The sequence below is a fragment of the Callithrix jacchus genome, chromosome 2 (genome assembly GCF_049354715.1).
Source record: "Callithrix jacchus isolate 240 chromosome 2, calJac240_pri, whole genome shotgun sequence".
In the NCBI taxonomy this organism is placed as follows: Eukaryota; Metazoa; Chordata; class Mammalia; order Primates; family Cebidae; genus Callithrix; species Callithrix jacchus.
This window is the reverse complement of record NC_133503.1, coordinates 29,221,491-29,243,446: the sequence shown is the minus strand read 5'-3', so window position 1 is coordinate 29,243,446 and position 21,956 is coordinate 29,221,491. Positions and strand designations below refer to the sequence as shown.

At 37.1% G+C, this 21,956-nt stretch overlaps 1 protein-coding gene across 3 annotated transcripts in view; it reads right to left on the bottom strand.

The window, feature by feature from the left end:
* The window catches only part of TENM2 (teneurin transmembrane protein 2), a 3,966,312-nt gene that overhangs the window by 1,888,377 nt on the left and 2,055,979 nt on the right, over window positions 1-21,956 (bottom strand). The window lies entirely within an intron of this gene.

Here is a 21,956-nt window from a genome sequence, read left to right as displayed (position 1 = left end):
GGTATGGTCATGTTTCTAAAAGTGGACAAAATAACAAAGATGACTGAATTTTATTAATGATACACTTCTTGAAGTGTTGTTGAAGTGTCCACAGTGTTTTGATGAGTAATAAAGGCATAATCATTATATATTTAATACATAAAATTATTTGCACCAGCCCATCTGGAACAGCCACTGTGAAGAGGCAGGCTGCAGGAGGGGAGGCATTGCAGGGGCTGGACGCTCCACAGCACTGGTGAGAGCCAAGAACAGTGGGAGCCCCACCCCCTTCCTAGTTAGCAGGGTAGGAGTTCTGTTCTCCTGGGTGCAGCTACAGCTACCCAGCTGTGGCTGTGGACCTGGGCATCCTTGCACTCTCGGAGATCCAGGAAGCCCCCATGTCCCCTACAGGTTTGGAAGTGCCTGCTCCTGCCGCCTGGCCTCTCCCTGCTCCCAGGACCTGCTCTGATTTCAGAGCAAAGTTGTGGCTGAGTCCCGGTGCTATCACAACCCAGCCAGGTGTATGCACACTCAGAGTGGTGCTGACATGCCAGCCCCCTGTCACCCCGACCCCCTCCAGACTTTGGGTGCCAACAAGCACAAGAGGGAGGCCAAGAGGGCACTGAAGGTGGCTCATGGTGGGCTTGATGACACCCCTTGGCACAAACAGCCTGGGCACCATGGATGACACATAGATGGTGGCAGGAGGCTGACAGGCTCCTAGGTGGAAAGGGGCAGGTCCCCAGTGAAGCCCCCACTTTAAGCCAGGGAAGGCCTGAAACATGGGGGCTGGGCTGTCAGTTCCTGGTAGGGTCCATGGCCTGGAGTTAGAGCTTATGGTGCTTTTTCCAGACCCACCTATGGCCAACCATTGACTAATCAGCACACACTTCCTCCCTTCTGAAGCCCATAGAAACCCCAGACTTAGCCAGACTCACAGAGATGTTGGGATTTCCTGCCTCTGGATAAGAGCTAGGCACTCCAGGTCTGCTCTGTGCTGACGGCTGCAAACTCAATGGGATGATCTGCCTGTGATAGGAGCTACCCACTCCCAGTCTCCTGAGAGCTGTACTGTCACTCAATAAAGCACTGCCTTGCCTTGCTCACCCTCCTCTTGTCTGCATCCCCCTTGTCCAGAGGTGGGTATCCACAGTGGAAGCCACTTACTGTGTATCTGATCCAGCCAAAGGTTTGCATATGCTGGCACCTGGAGCTGCCTGTCCTATCCTAGCAGCTGGCATGCCTGGCTGTGTGCAGAGGCCAGACCACGTGCTCACTCACTCATGCACCCCTCACAGCTCTGAGGCTGGCTTGCCCTTGGCAGGCATTGATATAGAAGTTAAAAAGAAATCACTTAGGGAGATGGCAAGGGTCTTGGAGTTTTCAGTACGGCTTTTCTTTTTAATGAAAAGCAGCTCCAAATCATTTCTAACAAAGAGCAGCCTGTAAAATCGAGCTACAGACATAGATAATGGCAGTTGTGCCAATCATGTTCAAGATGGCAGCTCCATTTTCCCTTCTCTTTGTTAGCCATATGTGCAGTAAGGAGCAGACAAGATGGCACCAATCAATTGGGAAAATTGCATAATAAGATCAGGGTGGGGCGACCAGCCTTCCCTAATCTGATCAAACCAATCTGTGAGCCCTATGTAAATCAGACACCGCCTCCTAAAACTGGGCTATAAAATCCGGGGCATTTGCCACCAGCCAGTCCTTTCCACTAAGCCGTTTCTCTTTCTCTTCTCTTCTGCCTATTAAACCTCTGCTCCTAAACTCCTCATTTGTGTCTGTGCCCTAAACATTCCTGGTTCAGGACAATGAACCCCAGGGCATAAACCCCAGACAACATAGCCACTTTGGTGTGTGATCCAGGCTGGTAGCACAAGCCAACTGCAGCCTGCCAGGCCTAGGGGACAGAATAAGCCCATCAGGCATGAGCAAAACTCAGGCAATGGTGCCACTGGCCACAGAGGCTTCCAGCTGGAAAAGTGAAACCCCAAGAATCCCATGACATAATGATTAAAACATAATGACATAGATTATTATATACTCATTCTAGCCATTTCGTTTTCATATTTTCTTTTACCAAATTCCCTAATTATATTTTTATGGTCAAGAGCTTTTTCAGACTTGGTGTTCTTCTGACACAAACTTTTATTATGTTAATCGTTGCTTATATAGCTTTTTTTTTTTTTTTTAACTGTATCTTAAAGCACTATCTAAGCACTTAAGGGCACTTTTTCTGTAAAAGCCGGAATAGTAAATAGCTCATGCTTTGCAGGACATTTGGTTTCTGTGGCGACTATACAATTCTGCCACTGAAGAATAAAAGCAGTCAGGGACAGTACCTATATGTTTGACCATAGTTGTACTGCACTAAAATTTTGTTTACAAAATGAAGCAGCAAGCTGTCATTAGCCCTGGAGCCATAGTTTACTGACCCTTGATCTAGATCCATACAGTATTTCTAGCATTTTCTTTAGCGTTCATCAGTGCTGGTATATTATAAAGAAAATGAAAAACTATACTCATTATTTAATATTTTTCAAATTTTTCTTCAATGGAGATTACACATTGATCTACCACAAGAAAGTCATTTCTATAGAATTAGTATTGTTTTATTTGAATCTTCTCCTTTAAAGTTATTCGAGTATTTTTACTTTCTTGTTAAAATGTTCTTATATTTTATTGAAATGTCACTTATGTTGCCTATTTCACAGTTTCTTTTGATTTGTAAAAACATTTTTTTATTAATAAAAAACTGTCTTAAAAAGTGATACCACCAAACATAGATCTATTTCGGATTCTTTGTAAAGCTTTTGCTAGCGTTATTCATAATCATCAAAACGTGTGGAAGTTCTAATTCCAAAATCATTTTACTTTTTCACTAAAGGTCCTGGTCTACTCTTTAAGATCTCTGTTGTTTGACCTAATGCTTTTAGTGCATTTCATATCCTATCTTAAATAATTCTTATTGCTTTGACAGAATTGAATTCTCCTTCCATCAACTGTTCAGGAGTTTTAGTAAGGCTAAATTTTGAAATGTGTCTCATCAACATATTCCAGTTTGCAGAAGATCCAGAAAACACCATATTTACTCTTTGAATTGCCTCAGAAACTATTCACAGTGAAGGCCATGTTTCCTCATAACCAATTCAATCTATGTGCTACATATAAACACAAAGGATAGTTTTAAATTTTCAGTCAAAAGTCTAGCTTTTATGTCTTTTTCTTTACTGATCACATTTTCTTCCTTATCATAAGGCATGTCTAAGTCAATATTTTAAATCAATCCCCAAAATCAAAAGGCATCTTTTTAGATTTTCACTTAAGTCAAAACCTATACTTCTTTAAATGAACAGGCATAAACCCAAGGGAATAATCATTAATTTGTACTATTCTGTTTTATTCTTTTGGTAGATAATATACATCTACAACAAATACTAGGTGTTCAACATGACTTTTCTCCATGATAATAAAATCTCCATAAGTAATATTTTTTATTTTTAAAATTTTCATATGACTTATCTCACTTTAATATCCATTAAATTATGACTCTTATTTTGATTTTAATACTCTAGATAATAATTTATTTTATAATTTTTATCTGTCATTGTTGTTCATTCTTGCATCACATTTCTGAAATATTTCTTTTAAGGCAACAATTTTACATTATTTCCATTGTTGCTATTTTGTGTGAAGCATCCTTATGCTTAGCTAAATATTAGACATGTACGATTCTTTTAAGACCCACACCAGTGTTTGGCATCAGACAGCTTTCCTTGTCTTTGTTAAATACTATTAATCATTTGCTACTTATTGAGCATCTTTTTTTCAGTTCTAGTAATCATATACGATTATATGTGTATGTGTGTGCAAGTGATATTTCTATATTATTTTAATGGAGAACCTGTTTCTAGCCACAAATACGATTTTTGGCCTAAGTTCATCTTGAAGATTGTACATACAACAGTAATACCTATGTGTTTTGACTTTGAAATTAAGACATAAAAGCTAATTTCTAAAAGTTTCCTTATCCATTAGAAATAATTTTGCTGTAAAATTACTTAACTGTTATGCCATGTTAAACCAATGAAAGTTGTACTTATAAATTTGAATCAGACTTTTACCAGGAGACATTTCTGTACTTTCAGAACCACTGGTGGCTGTGTTCTGGAACCATCATTGAAGAAGTATAATTTAACTCCAGTTTTCTTGTTCAATCTGATAATTGTATTAGTCAGGGTCTCTGGAGGGGCAGAACTAAGAGGATAGAGGTATATGTAAAGGGGAGTTTTTTTTAAGGAGTATTGACTCACACAATCACAAGATGAGGTCCCACAATAGACCGTCTGCAAGCTGAGGAGCAAGGAAGCCAGTCTGAGTCCCAAAGCGGAAGAACTTGGAATCTAATGTTCAAGAGTAGGAAGCATCTAGCACAGGAGAGAGATGGAGGCCAGAAGACTAAACCAGTGTAATCTTTCCACGTTCTTCTGCCTGCTCTCATTCTGGCTGCCCTGGAAGCTGATTAGAAGGTGCCCACCCAGATTGAGGGTGGGTCTGCTTTTCCCAGTCCACTGACTCCAATGTTAATCTCCTTTGGCAATACCCTCACAAACACACCCAGGATCAATGCTTTGCATTCTTCAGTCCAATAAAGTTGACACTCAATACTAACCATCACAATAATTCTGTGAATCCAATCTTCTTCAGCTTTTAATGAACAGAATGAAGATGCTATTGTTGCTGCTAAATTGTAAACTTGATGTGAATATTTCTTTTCCATTCTCATTGTATTTATAAGCATTTGTATCTTTACTTCGTAGAGCATATGAAGATGCAGATATTTGTCTGACCTGTTCATTGTGGAATTCATTAAGAATCATTTCCTTGTTCATCTTCCTTGTTTTGAGCAATATTTAATATTCATTAAGCAAGGAAAGTTCATTACATGAATTTTTGGGTCATAGATGATAGAAGTCCACTTGCATTCACTCTTTTATACTTTAAAAAATTTAAGTAAACCACCTCTTTGAAGATTTGCTATTTCTTTTCTATTGTCTGCTTTTCTCCTTTTCTGAGCTTGCCTCATATATTTTATTTCTATTACAATCTTGACTTGTACACAGTCTCAATTATATAAAAAGTAAATGAATTTGACATTTGCCAAATTTAAAAATAATTTTTGTTAAAACTATAAAATTTCAAAGTAAGCAAAAATGAAAACATTCTGTATGTTTTTAAAATTATTTTGTTCTAAAATATTTATTAAAATTAAAACACCAGATATAAATTTAAATTTAAAATATTTCAATTTGAAACCAAACTACTCAAACAAACTGAAATGTTTGGTTTAGTTTTTTGTAATTTAATTCACTATTTTAAAGTAATTTTATAAAAAAAATATTTCTAACATTTATCATCTCTCTAGTGGTTAATGTAACAAATTGATATCATACTTGATCATACTTCAAATATACTTGGAAAGATTTGTGCAATACATACACATTTAAGAAGAATTTAAATTGTTAGTGACTGCAGAAGTTCTTCAGTTTTCATGTGCAACTATAATGAGGCCCATGCTAATTCATAAACACCCCAGGAACACAAATTGGAGCAGAAAGAGAACAAGAGATGGTTCATTCGGGAAACTATGACCTCTGTGCTACCTCAGACAAAGTGCTTGACAAGCTAATTAATGTCTTTTTCTCTATTTAAGTGCTTCCCTGCTCAAAAGCTCTATATACTCTGAAGCAGTGTCTGTCTTCAATGTCAGCTGTGACACAACTCATGAACCTTCAGAGCCTGTGAACATACTTGCCTTTTATTTCAAGGCAACGGACAAGAGACATGAAGGAGCACCTCCCTGGGCTTGAATTGTGATATCAAGGATGATGAGCAGCCCCATGATTTGAAGCTCTTCTGAGAGTGGAAGCATTTTGTCTTTTTAATACACTCACATCTCTGTGTATTTGAAGCATGCAAGACCTTCTACATCTCAAACATGTGGAACAAGGCAAGGACTCCTCTCACCTTGTTCTTACCTAAGTGTTTGCTGGGACAATATGAGGCCAAAAAACATGTGGAAAAATGTTCATCATCCTGGTCATTAGAGAAATGCAAAACAAAACCACATTGAGATACCATCTCATGCCAGTTAGAATGGCCATCATTAAAATATCTGGAGACAACAGATGCTGGAGACGATGTGGAGAAATAGATACACATTTACACTGTTGGTGGGAATGTAAATTAGTTCAACCACTGTGGAAGATAGTGTTTGTTGATTCCTTAAGGATCTAGAAATAGAAATTCCATTTGACCCAGCAATCCAATTACTGGGTATATACCCAAAGGATGATAAATCCTTCTATTCTAAAGACAGATGCATATGTATGTTCATTGTGGCACTGTTTACAATAGCAAAGACCTGGAACCAACCCAAAGGCCCATCAATGATAGACTGGACAAACAAAATGTAGCACATATACACATGGAATACTATACAGCCATAAAAAATGATGAGTTTGTGTTCTTTGCAGGGACATGGATGAACCTGGAAACCATCATTCCAGCAAACTGACACAAGAACAGAAAATCAAACACTGCATGTTCTCACTCACAGGCAGGTATTGAACAATGAGAACACATGGACACAGGGAGGGGAGAATCACACACTGGGGTCTGCTGTGGGGGCTTGGGGAGGGACAGCAGGTGTTGGGGAGGTTGAGGAGGAATAACATGGGGAGAAATTCCATATATAAGTGACAGGGGGATGGAGGCAGCAAACCACCTTGCCATGTATGCAACAATCCTGCATGATTTGCACATGTACCCTAGAACCTAAAGTACAATTTATAAAAAGAAACAATAAATGAATTAAACTGAAACAAAATAATTACTTTGCAGTTTATACTCTTCCCTACTGATTTTTTTTTTTTTTTTTTTTTTTTTTTTTTTTTGAGACAGAGTTTCGCCCTTGTGACCCAGGCTGGAGTGCAATGGTGCGATCTCGGCTCACCACAACCTCTGCCTCCTGGGTTCAGGCAATTCTCCTGCCTCAGCCTCCTGAGAAGCTGGGATTACAGGCACGCGCCACCATGCCCCGCTATTTTTTTGTATTTTTAGTAGAGACGGGTTTCACCATGTTGACCAGGATGATCTCGATCTCTTGACCTCATGATCCACCTGCCTTGGCCTCCCAAAGTGCTGGGACTACAGGCATGAGCCACCGTGCCCGGCCCCTTACTGATTTTTTTAACCACATGAATAGATAACCAATTCAAAAAATACATATGACTAGAAACATACCCTAAAATAAAAAAATGTTATGTAAAGTGATTTAATCTCAAGAAACCTTGAGAAATAGAGAAGTAGGGAAGTAAGACAAGAAAGAAGGAATCCAATAAAATGTAGGTTAGCAAACAGCCATTGCAACTGGAGCATAATCCCATGGGGGAGTCCAGTCTGCGTCTGCACAGGCAGAGATGAACTGCAGAATACAGGGAGATCTCTCAGTCCAAGAATCTCCAGTACCGGCTGCTGCAAATCTAATAGACATGCTCCAAAATGGTTAGTTTTGGGAACAAGGCACTGGCAGTGTGTTTTAATTTTTAAAGTATTTATTTATTTTTTTAATTAAGAAAATAAATATTTGCATGGTGCCAAGTGAAAAAATGAAGTCAGATTCTTCCATATTCCAAAATTGAGATGTAGCTTTACTGTGGTGAAGGAACATACAATAATATTTCCAAATATTAGCAGCCCTTAGACTATGCAGTGCCGCTGGGGCTAACCCTAACATATTTCAAACAGTATAAAAATAGAATTAATCATTGCACAATAAATATGAACACTTGTAATCTTGGCTATTAGTAATGGCTGCATTTATAAATTCAACAATATTTTTTCAGTATTTTTTCCCAACATACTCCAAGGACCTTTATAAACACTTTGTATACATTTGCTTACAAAATCCTTTAAAACCAAATCAATGCTTTATCTTTTCCATGCCTCAGGCCAGGAAAAACCCACAAATCTCTGATATTATATAGAAATACACCTGTTCTCAATGGACATAAACATCCTTTACTCTTTCCTCTCTCTCTCTTTCTCTCACTTTCCTCCCTTCATTTCTCTACCCGTCTCTTTCTATGAAGCCTTTAAAGGAAACATAAATTAATCAATTGCTTCTCCTTTAATGTAGTCAGAAGTATATCACCCAGAAGATTGCTGATAGTTTTTGAAAGGATTGATCTTTACAAGAAAAAGAAATCATGATGCTGTGAGTCTGGACTTGATGGGCCTAAAAAATGTCAAAATGCATGGAGCTGCAATTAATTCTTATCAGTAGGGAAAGTATCACCTATAATCCGATTTAGAATAAGGCACTCAAAATGAATAAACAATATTATTATATTTGCTTGGTCTATTTTTTTTCACTTCATATACAGTCCAAATATTTCTCTTTTAATTTTTGGAACACTGTTGTTAAATGCAAGAAAGAGCTCATATAAAGTTTAATCATAAAGCTTCACATTATTAATTGTACTTTTTTTTAAAAAAAAAAGCAACAAGCAAATATATCATGTGAGCAAATATAATCTTTACTAATGGGTATAATAATGCAGCATATGTAGGTGCAGATGTGGGTAGGGAGAGTTTTCTTGGTTGATGAAAATTGGTCATATTAAGTTATATACATGTATATAAAATAACTAGCTAGTTTTAAAAGACTAATTCTTTTTTTAAAAAAGGAAGAATACAGATAGATTCTGTAAATTCTAAGCATTTAGCAGGTCTCTTCATAACACAAAATGTTTTCATTAGAAATTTAATTCACTGAATGTCTTGATTTCTCTACCACTTAAGAAGATTTTATGTTGTGTCTGTATGATAAATTTCTCCCTTGCAGTAAGATATTATTTTTAAAAGTGGAAATGTAGTATGGGATAGGCAACATGCTACATTTTTCCTGTGTCTACAAACACAGACTCCAATATAATTAAGGAGGGAAAAAAACAAAACATGCTTAACTATAGAATTGCCACATACAAAAAATACACAAATATAAAGATACATATTAATTTGTAGAAAAATCCTTCTCCCTTCCAGCCAGAGCACACAGTTTAGCAACAAATGTGATACTCATGCCTATTGGACATTTCTAGTTTCATTTTTATTTTATTCAAAGTGTTCTCATCTTGTGATTCTTCTTCTATCTACCATAATAATTCTTTATGCCATGCTACATGGTTACTGTGCAGGGACGCTATCCTCATAGGACAAAGAATTCAGGAGTACATAAGAATGAGGAGCATCTATCCAGGCTAAAATCCATTAAAATCACTAATTCCATAGTCTCAAGCCAAATATAGTAAATATCTTTAAGAAAATAAGATACTGAGATATAATTGTTTCTAAGTGTTTCTGTAAGACTTCTTCCAGTTTTTCTAATTATTAAAAAGACATCCTTAGGGTCTAGGTACCCATCAAGGTGTAAGAACCCACAGGCACAGTCACAGCTGGTGCTTAGGTGTCCATGAGTCACATCAACAGGATTGAGACAGGAAATGAGGATGTACATATTTCACAGGTGATCGGTGATATCTGAGCAGAAAATAAGCCATAGTAAAAGCACAGTTGTGAGTTTCCTACTTGATCTATAGGGAATTTCTCAAGGGGTATAACAATTGTTAAGTTTTAAATCTTTCTGTAAGGTGCAGACCAATACAAAGCACCAAGCTGGACTGAGATGCTCCTCAACACTTCCAGAGAATCAGGTGCTTGCTGATAAAAAGTAGCACTTAAATATTAATATTAAATACTCCCACAGTGTAATATATAAATCATGTTTCCCTCCTTTCTGCACTCTAAACGCTAGCACTACTAAAAATAACCTTGAGTTACATCGGCGTGCCTGATGTCCAGTTTCAAGGTAATTGAGAAACATTTAGGTTATATCTCCCAGGGCAAAGCAAGACAGAGAGCTAAAAATAATCTATTCAGTCTGGATATTCTAGGTCAAAGGAGAATACTTTCCACATTGGGTAGCTAAGCTCTCTAATATCAGGGACCCCAAGTCTCCACCAGCAGCATCTGAATTATCTACATAATTGCTCTAATTACCCAACTTTGTCAACACAACCTTAATAATCTCTTAGGTATCTCCTAATACTCTCTGATTTCCCTTGGATGGCAATAAAACCAATTTGCTTACTTTCAATGCTTTGTTTGGGAAAAATAAAAGAATTACTTTATCAAAGCTCATTTAATTAAAAAAAAAAAACTCTAAAAAGTGCCCCAAATTGGTAAAATACTTAGGCTTCCTTCCCAACTGTACTCATTCTGAAAAGTTTCATGACTAGGTTAAACAGTCACTGAAGGCTCTTTTAAAAACAGCCATCAAGCATAATTTAAACCATTCTAGTTCTGAGAAACCAGTCCTCCAATGTTTATCAAGATGGTATTACTCAAAAGGTTCAATTAGATTAAAAAAAATAAACAGAAACAAATATGGGTAATTAATTTATTAATAGCTTGATTGTTACTAGGATTTGAAAACCTGGGCTCTGTGGCAGGAAGACATGCACACACAGTTCTAATTAACACCAATCACAAACGCTAATGGTAGAACCTACTGCTTAAGTAAATGAACATCCTCACCCCTGCTGCTTTGAAGAGTCTGATAGGCATGCACTTTATTGACAAAGTAAGCTAATTTACAGAGTGATTGTCCAAGAGGGAACTGCTGTTTATTTGCAGAGTTTTTCCCATTGAACTCACAGGGCAAACATTGCACTTAAATTGTTAATTAAAATATCAACAGATAAAAATGTAAACATTGGGTTTTCTTCAGAGTAGAGTGACACATACTCATTCAGAACCAAATGCCCTCCTGATCATTGATTTCTGAGGAATGAGAGTAAGTTCTCTGAAATGGTTAGGAAGCTGAGCTTGATTTGTACCCAAAAAAGAAAACTTATTAGGATACAATCACAAACACTGACTAAGCTTGTCGACACGGAGTAGCCAGAAACCTAAGGAGGTCTCTAGGTTTTTCTTATTATGCCTTTAGTGATAACTGTCCGCACTTACCAGATGTGAGCATCCTAAGAAAAGCTTAAAAGTGGAGTGAAGGCAGGCTGCTGGTGGAGTGTTTTTCTTATGAAGTCATCATAAAGATCAGGAAAGGAGGAGGCCCAGTATCTACTTAGCTCCAAAAACAAAATGACTCAAGCTTGAAACAAAAAAAAGTGTTGGACTTTTACTGACAATGTAAAAGTTAATTCTGGAATTCAAGGCTGTACTACTGTGAAATACAGAAGGAAGTGAATAAATGCACCATAGTTTGATTTGTTTTGGTTAGTTGTTGGTTTCTAAGGCACTATGTCTATCCTATCTCTTTTGTCTACATACCCAAGAGAGATTCTTACTTAATTCTTTCCTTAGAATGAAGAAGGTGCATCTTTGCTATTCTGAATCAAGACTTGGGTTAGTTCTGGAAATGTACATGGTGATAGAGAAAATATGACCTTTAATGATACACAACTGGGTAATATTCCTGAAATTCACTTCTCTGGGCCCCACTTTTCTCTTCAAACTGGATTATGAAGAAACTCAGATGTGCTTCAGGAATTGTAAGGGGAGGTAGAGGGAGGAGGATTCCAGATCTCCTCCACTGCCTCCACCAGATCAGCACACTGTTATCTGTATTCAGTACCAGCATTCTATCCCATAGCTAAATGAAGAAAGGGTCCCATAGCTGGTGGGAAGACAGGGGTAGGGTATAAGGGATGGGGGATGTTAGGATAAGAGGCTCCTTTGGTAGAAGACTTCACATTTCCCCTGAGCTATAAAATTCATAGTCTATATATTTTTACATGTTTTTATTTACTAATTTTTAAAATTGGCACATTGTAATTGTACATATTTAAGGGGTTACAATGTGATTTCTTGATACACATCTATGTTGTATTAACGATCCAATCAAGGACCATTAGTGCATACTCTATATTTGTAAGTGACTATTTTGAATGGCAGACATCTTTAGAGGTGTGTGTGTGGGTGTGCACGCACACGCATGGGAGCATGGGGAGAGAGACTGAGCATTTGAACTGATGCATTTGTTTATATGCCTGTTCCATATCACATGGGAAATAAGAAGGACAAAGTAACTGCCAAGTGATTGAATGTTGTGGATTGCCCATTTCCCCACTGTACTTTAAGAAGTATTAAAGCAAATACTTCACCAACGAAACAGAACAAACAAATCACTTATTCAGTGCTCTTCAGTGGATTCGGGAAGCGAGCTGATGAACTGTTTGTTATGGTTTTCTCATCTGTAAAATGCTATCCTCACTAAATAGAATTATTATGAAGATGGAATAAAGCACTGATAAAATTTCAGCATTTGGAGGTGCCTTGGGGTTCATCTGTTGAATCTTTTAATCCAGTGTTATCCAATAGAACTCTCAGGTGAAGTCACAAATGTAAGCCACACCTATAATTTTAAATTTTCTACTAGTCTTATTAAATAAGGTAGATAAAGGTGGAATTAATGTTAATAATATATATTATTTAGCCCAAATTCAGAAATATTATCATTTTAACATGTAACCAATATAAAAATTGTTTAGATTACATGTTTTTTTGTTTTTGCTGAAAAGAAAGCTAAGTAAGAGATTATATATATATATATTTTTTTTTTCACTAAGTTTTTGAGATCTGGTATGTAATTTTATCCTTCTATCTCATTGCAATTTGGACTTGATCATATTTCAATTGCCCAATGGTTACATGTAGTTAGGGCCTATGGTACCAGAGCATAGAACTCTGTCTCGAGTGATCTGCCTGCAGGTAAGGCATATTAAAACAATTCATTTCATTTCTCCAAAAACTAGCTATAAGGAAAATTAAAGTCACTACAGATATTGTAGCAATGAGAGGGCTTAATCATGGCCAAAACCATTCTCTGTACACTTCACAGTATCTCCACTGGCACAAGACTCTCCCAAGGCAGTTCTCCAGGCTTGGTGGAACCAGCTCAAGGGTCAGGAGACAGGGCTGAGGAAATGGAGCTATCCAGAGTTAGATGGTTCCAGGAAGGGTACCAGTGACTATTTTAACTGGCCCAGCACTCAGGTGATTTGCCTTTTCTACCAGGACCCAACCTGCAGGTGGCATGGTAAGTGGCTAAAATGATGGCAACTGGAACTCAAAGTCCTTTATGACAAGAAAACTTTTAGTTCATTAGCAATAGTTGAAAACCAAGTTCTTGTTTCATTTTTATCAAACCTTTCATGAAAGCAAAATAATACTCTTTGTCTCTGTGGGTTCCTATAGCTCTTTATGTATTGTGCTGTGATAGCATTTACCACGAATCTGTGATTATCCACGTGTGTACCTAATTTCCGTGTGAGTATAATATGGATTAAGAACTATGTCATGTTCATGTTTATCCCTACACTTCCATTAACAAGGCCTGACACAAGTGAGTGCTCAATAATCATCAAATAAATAATTGACTGCTTATAGGGAATTTATATTTTTTAAATGTCAAGGTAAAATATTAATATCAAATATTATTTTATATCATATTTTCTTATTAAAATGCAACATATGCTCATTGATGAAAATATGGATTATTAAAAAGAAAAATTATGGGCAACCCCACATTTCTGCAATAATTTTTAAACCTTCTGTTATTTCCTTCAACTTTTTTCCCTTTGTGTAGAACACAAAGACATATACTGTTTTTTGCCTCCAAAATCTCATATTATATCACATGTAAGTTTCATTAGCCTGCTTTTTACACTAACTGTATTGAGAAATGTTTTCTTTTTTTTTCCCTAATATTTAAATTTTTTTTGAGATGGAATTTCGCTCTTGTTGCCAAGGCTGGAGTGCAGTGGCACTGTCTCGGCTCACTGCAACCTCCACCTTCCAGATTCAAGTGATTCTTCTGCCTCAGCCTCCCCAGTAGCTGAGATTAAGGCACCCGCCACCATACCCAGCTAATTTTTGTATTTTTAGTAGAGGGGGTTTCACCATGTTGGCCAGGCTGATCTCAAACTCCTAACCTCATGATCTGCCCACCTCAGCCTCCCAAAGTGCTGGGATTACAGTTGTGAGCCACCACACCTGGCCAAGAAACATTTTCTATGTCATTGCATGTTATCTTACCTCAATGATTAACAAAACACACTTTAGCTATGAAAAACTTGAGCATTCAAAAATTAGAGAAAACAATATAATGAACCCCACTGTACCCAATGTCCAAGTTCAACAATATCAATATTTTTCCATTCTTCTTTTATCACGTCCCTCATATTTATATTTTTCAGCACACCGGTTTTGAAAATGGTATTCTGTTTTTTAATGGACAAAACTTATTTAACTTCTTTACTATTTTTGAGCATGTATAATACTATACATTTCCGATGTTTTAAATAATGTGCAACCAAGCAATACTACAGCTAAAGTTCTGTTCTTGTCAATATTTGTCTTCTTCTGATAAATTTTTAAGAGTGAAACTGTTAGATCAAGGGCCTTGAAAATTACATTTTGTGTGAAAACACAAATAACCAAGCCTGGTTATTGTCAAATAACCCTCCAAAATTGTCATGCCTATTTAAAATCTATTTATGTTATAATTTATTTGTTTGCCAAATTGATAAAAATGTATTTTATTATTACTGTAATTTAAATTTAATTATTTGCATTTTTCATGTTCAATAAATGTTTAATATGCTCTTCTTTGAGAATTACATCTTTCTGTCTATTGGCCATTTCTATTGGTATACTTGTCTCTGCTTACTGATTCATGAGACTTTTTTCTGTCTCAAGGTTATTAACATTTTGTAACGTAAGTTACAAATATTTTAAACCAATTTTAATATGCCATTAATTTTGTCATATGAAAATTAAATTATCATATGATCACATCTGCCAATGTATTATTCCTTTATGGTTTCTGTTTTTTATTTTGTTAAAGCAAAGTTTCTCCATTCAAATGTTTTATATATATAATTGTATTTCTCCATATCTTTCAACTACTTTTAGTTTTTAATATGGGCATCTTTATTTCATCTGGAAATTACCTTGGTATAATTCACAAGGTGGGAATACATATGTATTTTTTTTCAATTACAAGCAAATCATTCTAAATTTGCTGACACATATTCTTTCAGACAAAGCTAAAAGAATTTACTGTGGCATCTATTGTTTTCTTATCATTATCATATATTAAATACTAATATATTGGTATAGAGTTTTGGATATTATGTAGTGTGGCCCTGGTCTTTCTCAGATACTGCTTTGTCAGTACTATATCCTATTGTTAGGCTGGTGTAAAAGTAATGGTGAAAACCACAATACTGTTGGGCCAACCTAATGTTACTGCTGCTGTTATTATTCTGGTGGTCGTTGTGATTTTGTTGTAACAATTTTTTATCCACTAGTCTAAGATTTTCTTCGCCAACATCTTATATTTAGAGTCCAGATGACTTCCAGAATTATTTTCATTAATATCTCAGTTTTTTTCTTAAAACTTTAAATTATTTTGGGGAAATATCTTGCCTCTTTCATGTTGCTCCCACCTCTGTATGCTAAACCCAAGGCCAGCTGATCGGCCTTTGTGAAGAAGATGAAACTGTTCCCAGTCATTTCCTGCCACTGGTGCCTCTGTCACCTTCTGTCACCCCAGATGCCTCATGGTCTTGTCTCACTAGGATCTGACCTCTCTAGGTGGCTGACAACATAATCTTGATTGATCAGTGTCCTAATACAGCCACCAAATAACTGAGGGAGCAGACATTGTCTCAACAGCCTACTTGCATCTATGAAACAGACATCTTCCAGAGATGTAATCACTTAACCCAGTTTTCTCTAAATTTCATTTATTTCTGTACTGCTTTCTCTTTTATTGCCATTTCCACATCCGGTTATACTATTAATTGCTTAATAATTTTTAAGGTAATTCACTCTTAAAAATAATGTAAATGCCTACTTAACTTTGTCTGAAAGAATATGTGTCAGATAATTGGTTTGGTTTATTATAACCTTTTAAAAACTATACATAAAAACAAATACGTAACTATTTAAAAATGTTTCTCTACCACAGAAGCAATCTCACATATCACATGACATGCATGAATCAATTTGGGAAATGCTGTCTTAATTCAAAGGTTCATACCAGTGATTCCCAAACTTATCTGCACCTTTGATCACCTAGAGATCTTCAAAACATGTCCAACTCCAAGCCACTCCAGATCAATAAAATTACAATAAATGGGAGTGGGACAAGGGCATCCATATATTTAAAGTCCCCCAGGTAATTTCAGTGTGCAGCCAGGTTTGAAACATACTAGCTCATTTTGTTTAAGTCACAGCCCTATGTGCTGTCTCTGTTGGGACTCTTCCCATCCAAAGTGGTTGTTGCAGAAGGAAACCTGGACAGTTTCAAAACCTCAAAGTTTTCTAGCTTTATAATTGAATTCACTTCTTCAGTCTTCAGTTTCTTTACTAATAAGACAAACAACTTATCTAAGCCTTATAACAGCATTTCTTAAAGCCTCTGAGATTTGCCTGCTTCACATTCACCTGCAGATATTCGTTAAGATAAGGAGCACTCGTCTCTCTCTCCCCTCCTCATCTACTGACACTAAGTCTGTGGGCAAGGGACTCAGAAACGTGCTCAAGTGCCCCAAGTAATTCTCGTAATGGTCAAGTTTGAGTTATCCTGAGTCCTAAGAATGTGAAGAGGATGATGCATGTGAAAGCACATTACAAACTGATACATATCCTACTGAAACAGGCTATGTTTATAAAACCAAAAGTAAAATGCAACATGCTGTAAAACCTTCTTACAGCTATCCAGTCTTCTATCCCTTCTCCAATATTCTATTTTTATTGGAATGCACAACTCCTTGCTTGGGTAAAGAAGGACTAGAGGGAATAATGCTTGATCTCCTGGCTGGCAGTATTTGTAGGCTTCGGTGGCTGAACACAAATAAACCTCGTGTTAGGAAGCCTTTTCAGAAATGGGTTTCTGTTCCTAACCCCTTATTTTGCAAGTCAGCCAGGGTAGATCAATTGTAAAGATGATGCTTTCATCTTAACTAGGGCTCAAGAAATCTCAATTAAAATTTTGTCCTGCAAGGGAACCAAGGTCTGGATGAGAAACCCTTGCTAGATTTTGCAGTTAGGTGCAGATACAAAAAGATGTGTTTTTGTCTTAAACTTTATTAATCATTTTGTCACCAATGAAACTATAGCAGCAATTAATCACATATGTAATCTACAACAGCTCTTCTGTTGGACTTCTAGTTCTAGTATAAATTATCATGTCAAGGGTTAATCCATTTTATTTGCTTTAATCCTCTGTTTTCATTCTTCTTCTCTTTCCCCCCTAACCGCACCCTCTTTACTCAGCTTTTGTGCAGAAGGGTTCCAATTGTCTGCTTGACAATTGCAATCTGAATGATTAATAACAGTGATGGAAACTTGACCAAGAGTTCAACAAACCATGAATAAAAACATTGAGCCCAAGGTCAGCACAGGTTACATTTATGCTCTATCCTCAAGCAAAAAAAAAAAAAAAAAAAAAAAAAGAAGAAAAAGAAAAAGAAAAGAAAAATAGAGTAGGGTTTGGGTGAGGGAGGAAAGCAGTTTCTTCAGGCATTAATGCCTTCTCCCTGAAGTTAATCTGAATATAGCTTGTCTGGCCATTTCTCCCAAAACAGAGCTGTTATTAGACTTGCTGTGTAGGCCACGTAGCCTGGTGGAATGGCCCACTTCAGCAATTTCAAATCACAGTTAAATGCTGATGTCTCCAGGGCTTTGACTACAGCAAAGTGAGCTGGCAAGGTGCAGGAGCTTCCCTAAAGAGTGCTATAGGGAAGCACTCATGATGGCTATTAAGCTGCCTAAGTTGGAGTCAGAACATTTTACAATCAGCGCTCCTCATGGGGCCTTTTGTTCAAGGCGGAGAGGGCACCTATCCTAAACCAACAAGTACCAGTACATGGTATCAGTATTGTGGTGCCTTGCAACACAGATTTTCAAACTTTTATGCATCTGATGGAAGACTGCATTTAATGTGAATGATAGACTCTTCCATTGCAGGAGGAATATTTTAAACACAAGGACTAGTGCAAAGCCATTGAATACCAAAAACTCAGTAAATATTGAGTAACTATAGGACCTCAAAGGGTGGGTCCAGTCAGTGGAGAAATGGAACTCAGCCGCCATATATGGCAAATCAGATACAACTGAGAATAAAATGAACATGTGGCACAATTTTCTAAAAGTTGGTCATTATGTGAAAAAGTGTACAATTTGATTATGTTCAAAAGCTCGTTTTGGCCCAACACAAAGTTAATAAAGTAGTAGGCTCATTCATCTGACAGATATTTAAGCTGTGGCTTTGCAGCGAATACCAGGAGTGCCAGAGTGAAGGAAATACACAAGGTGTCTTCCCTAAAGGAGCCTATATTTGATAAGATGAATAATCAAACAGCAATAGTAATCAACTTTTCTGGTTCATTAAGAAAGCAATCCTAAATGTCATATCTGCTTCCTTTTTTTTTTTTTTTCGAGATACAATCTCGCTCTGTCACCCAGGCTAGAGTGCAGTAGTGCGATCTCAGCTCACTGCAACCTCTACTTCCCTGGTTCAAGCAATTCTCCTGCCTCAGCCTCCCAAGTAAATGGGACTACAGGCACGTGCCATCACACCTGGCTAATTTTTTGTATTTTTAGTAGAGATGGGGTTTCACTAGTATAAATTATCATGTCAAGGGTTAATCCATTTTAATCACTTTAATCCTTTGTTTTCTTTCTTTTTCTTTTCCCCTCAACTGCACCCTCTTTACTCAGCTTTTGTGCAGAAGGGTTCCAATAGCCAGGATGGTCTCGATGTCCTGACCCTGTGATCCACCAGCCTCGGCCTCCAAAAGTGCTGGGATTACAGATGTGAGCCACCATGCCCAGCCAAATGTCACGCCTACTTTTGATACAACAGGAGGCAGGGAAATCCTGGCTAGGAGAGGGTGGTATCCCAGCAAAGGCCCCACCCTCAAGCCTGGAAACCATAAACCTAAATGAGAATAGATATTCCTGTTTTCCCAATTAAATGTTGCTTTTTCCAAAATTGCCCTGGCCTGCCACACTCCCCATCCTGTACCCATAAACCCTCCAAACTCTGCTAGCAGAGAAGCACAGAAGAAAGGGAGAGAAGAAAAGAAGTGTTTGAACATCAAGAGGTGTTTAGCTAGGGACAGCCAAACTCCAGAAAAAGATTATCTTCCCACTCCATCCACTTTACAGCTCCCATCCTGCTAAGAGCCACCTCCATCTCGCAATAAAATCTCCACATTCACCATCCTTCAAGTCCATGTGACCTGATTCTTCCTGGACACTAGACACGAACCCGGGTACCAAGAGGAAAGGGTGTAAAAGGCTGTCACCCTGATCATCCACCAAGCCAGATAACATCCAAGCCTTGGATGGCAACTGCTAAAAGAGCATCAATTGTAACACACCCTAGATGAGGCCATAGGGCTGGAGCCCGAAAGCACTGGTCCTGGTCCTGGCACCCACTCACCTGTGTGCTCCCTATCCTGCAAGGGGTTTTAGCATGGTGGCGGCCAACTAAGCAAGCCACACCTCTGTCACAAGTCCTCTGAAGGGGTCAAGGGAACTCTCCTGTCCCACTTTCACCAGGGACCACTAGGAATGGAAGATTCATTTTTTGAGTCTCACCCTATTATATGCCTATCAGCATAAAGTGAAATACCTTACCTAGCTTAGGGACTAAATATTTGCTGATCATGTGACAGATAACCAGTGGCATTTTGAGCTTAATAGTTAAGTTGACACAATGAAATAAAATCCAGGATATTTTGTGATCAAAATAGGCTAAGGCAGAATTTAAACATGATAAGAATTAGACATAAACTGAATAAAGTATTCCAGGAAAAACTACCTTTACTTTGACTTCATCGAATTACAAGTACATTTCTGAGATGTTAATAATGACAAGACAGTACCTTTATTTTGTTAAATAGAGCTTTTTTTTAAAATCCATATTTAAGTTCACAGAAATACTTTCAGTAATCGTTGCTAAATATGCCAAGTGCATTTATAAAAGCTGGTATATATGTTGATAGGAGTAAATGTCTAAATTTGGAGTGTTTTATTTAAACATAGACATTCAGTTATTATCACAGTCACCATTCATTTCAATTGGTAGGGGAAGACTGCATAAACACAAAACATGTAAAGAAGAAAGTATGCTTTTCATCACAATTCAGTCCCATCACATGAATCCCCAATAGCCTCTATTTCTTTAAACGAAAAAGATTTTAAAACATACACATATATGCAAAGACTCACAAGCAGAGCTACCTGAAAATAGTTTATTAAAGGAGGAGATACTGTAAGCATAATTTAACAGAATGTTTCATCAATTCAGATATTACATTTATTAATGAGTGAAAATGTTAACACTCAGGGCTGCTAAGAGAGGAGTTGCTGCTAAGAGTCAGTTGTTTAGAAACTCTTTTCATTGATCAAAATTATAACTGTCATTCTACTCTCTGGCTAAAAGACACTGGATGGAAGGCAAAGACTTCAATCATTTTGGATTTGTGTACTGTAGTCAATAATTGAATAGTAACAACAGCAATAATAATAACAACAATAGTTACCAATTCTATAACCAGTATAGCAAGGTCACAGATAACAACAACAGCATGCACAGCGACTCCCAATAACACAATGTGTATTAGATGCTTGCACAGAAAATCCACGCCTTACAGTTAACCCCATAACATCCCAGCACCAGAATGGAAACACATGCTCTAAAAAAGAGTTACTCCTCTGAGTATGGTTTACCTTGATTGTTTCTGTATTCTCTATTTTGATTTCTAGGGCTGTATCTTCATTCCTATTTCCATTTCTTTCCAGTAAATTATCCTAGTTTAGTTTTTGAGTGATTGTCTCTCAATGACCTTTGTACAATCCTTCCAAGAGTGGGCAAGAAAAAAATTATCATTGTCATAGACTATGAGAGAAGAAAAATATATTAAATAATTAGCAAGTTTCAAAAGATACTTGGAGATCTAATGCTGAATTGTATGATACCAACAATTCCTATTGTCAGATTTCAGAAGAGAGGAAGCATTGTGAGATAAACAGCCTGGCTGAAGGAAAGGAGATATGGAGATCAGCCCCAATCATGTATGGCCTCAAATATAGCTGGAGTCCAGATCTAAGTGTAAATCTTTAGGGGACTCTGAAGGTTTAAGGGCAAGATTGAAGTAGTGTTAAAATTTGTACTGGGAAATGGAAGTGAACATTTCCCTCTGGCTTTTCTAATTTTAATACCTATCTGTGCTTGCACAACCAATAAAATTGTGCATATATGCTATAACCATGCAAACCTCAAATGCTACATATAATGACATTCCGTTAGCTTACTAAAAAAAAAATTATTGCGCTCACTATAATAAAACCTTTGCCATTATCCATTCCACATGTCCATATTAACTGTTCACAAATTCTGTGTGTGAGTGTTTGTGCGGATAATTACTGTATCAAAATGCATAATTTCATAAGGATAAATTTCTTAGTAAATCTGTGAAAGGAATATATAAGTACTTAGCATCTGCCATTGAGTTTGAACTTTCCAAAAACTGTGGGGTCTAAGCAAATGCTTTTAAGAATGAATCACAGATTATATTTACTTAACAAGAATACTAAAATCTATAAGGACTTTAGCTGTTGATGTCTCTTAGTAACTCTTTATTATGTGATTGACTTTCTTTTGCCATTCTTAAACAGGTGCTTTTATTTTTGTAAGGAGAAAGAGAAGTTTTCTGTTATTTAAAAGTCCAGACCTTGTAGTTTGAGCCCAAGTTCCCCAATAACATATGCATCTCACTTGAACCCACAGTTTTGAAACTAAGAAAGGC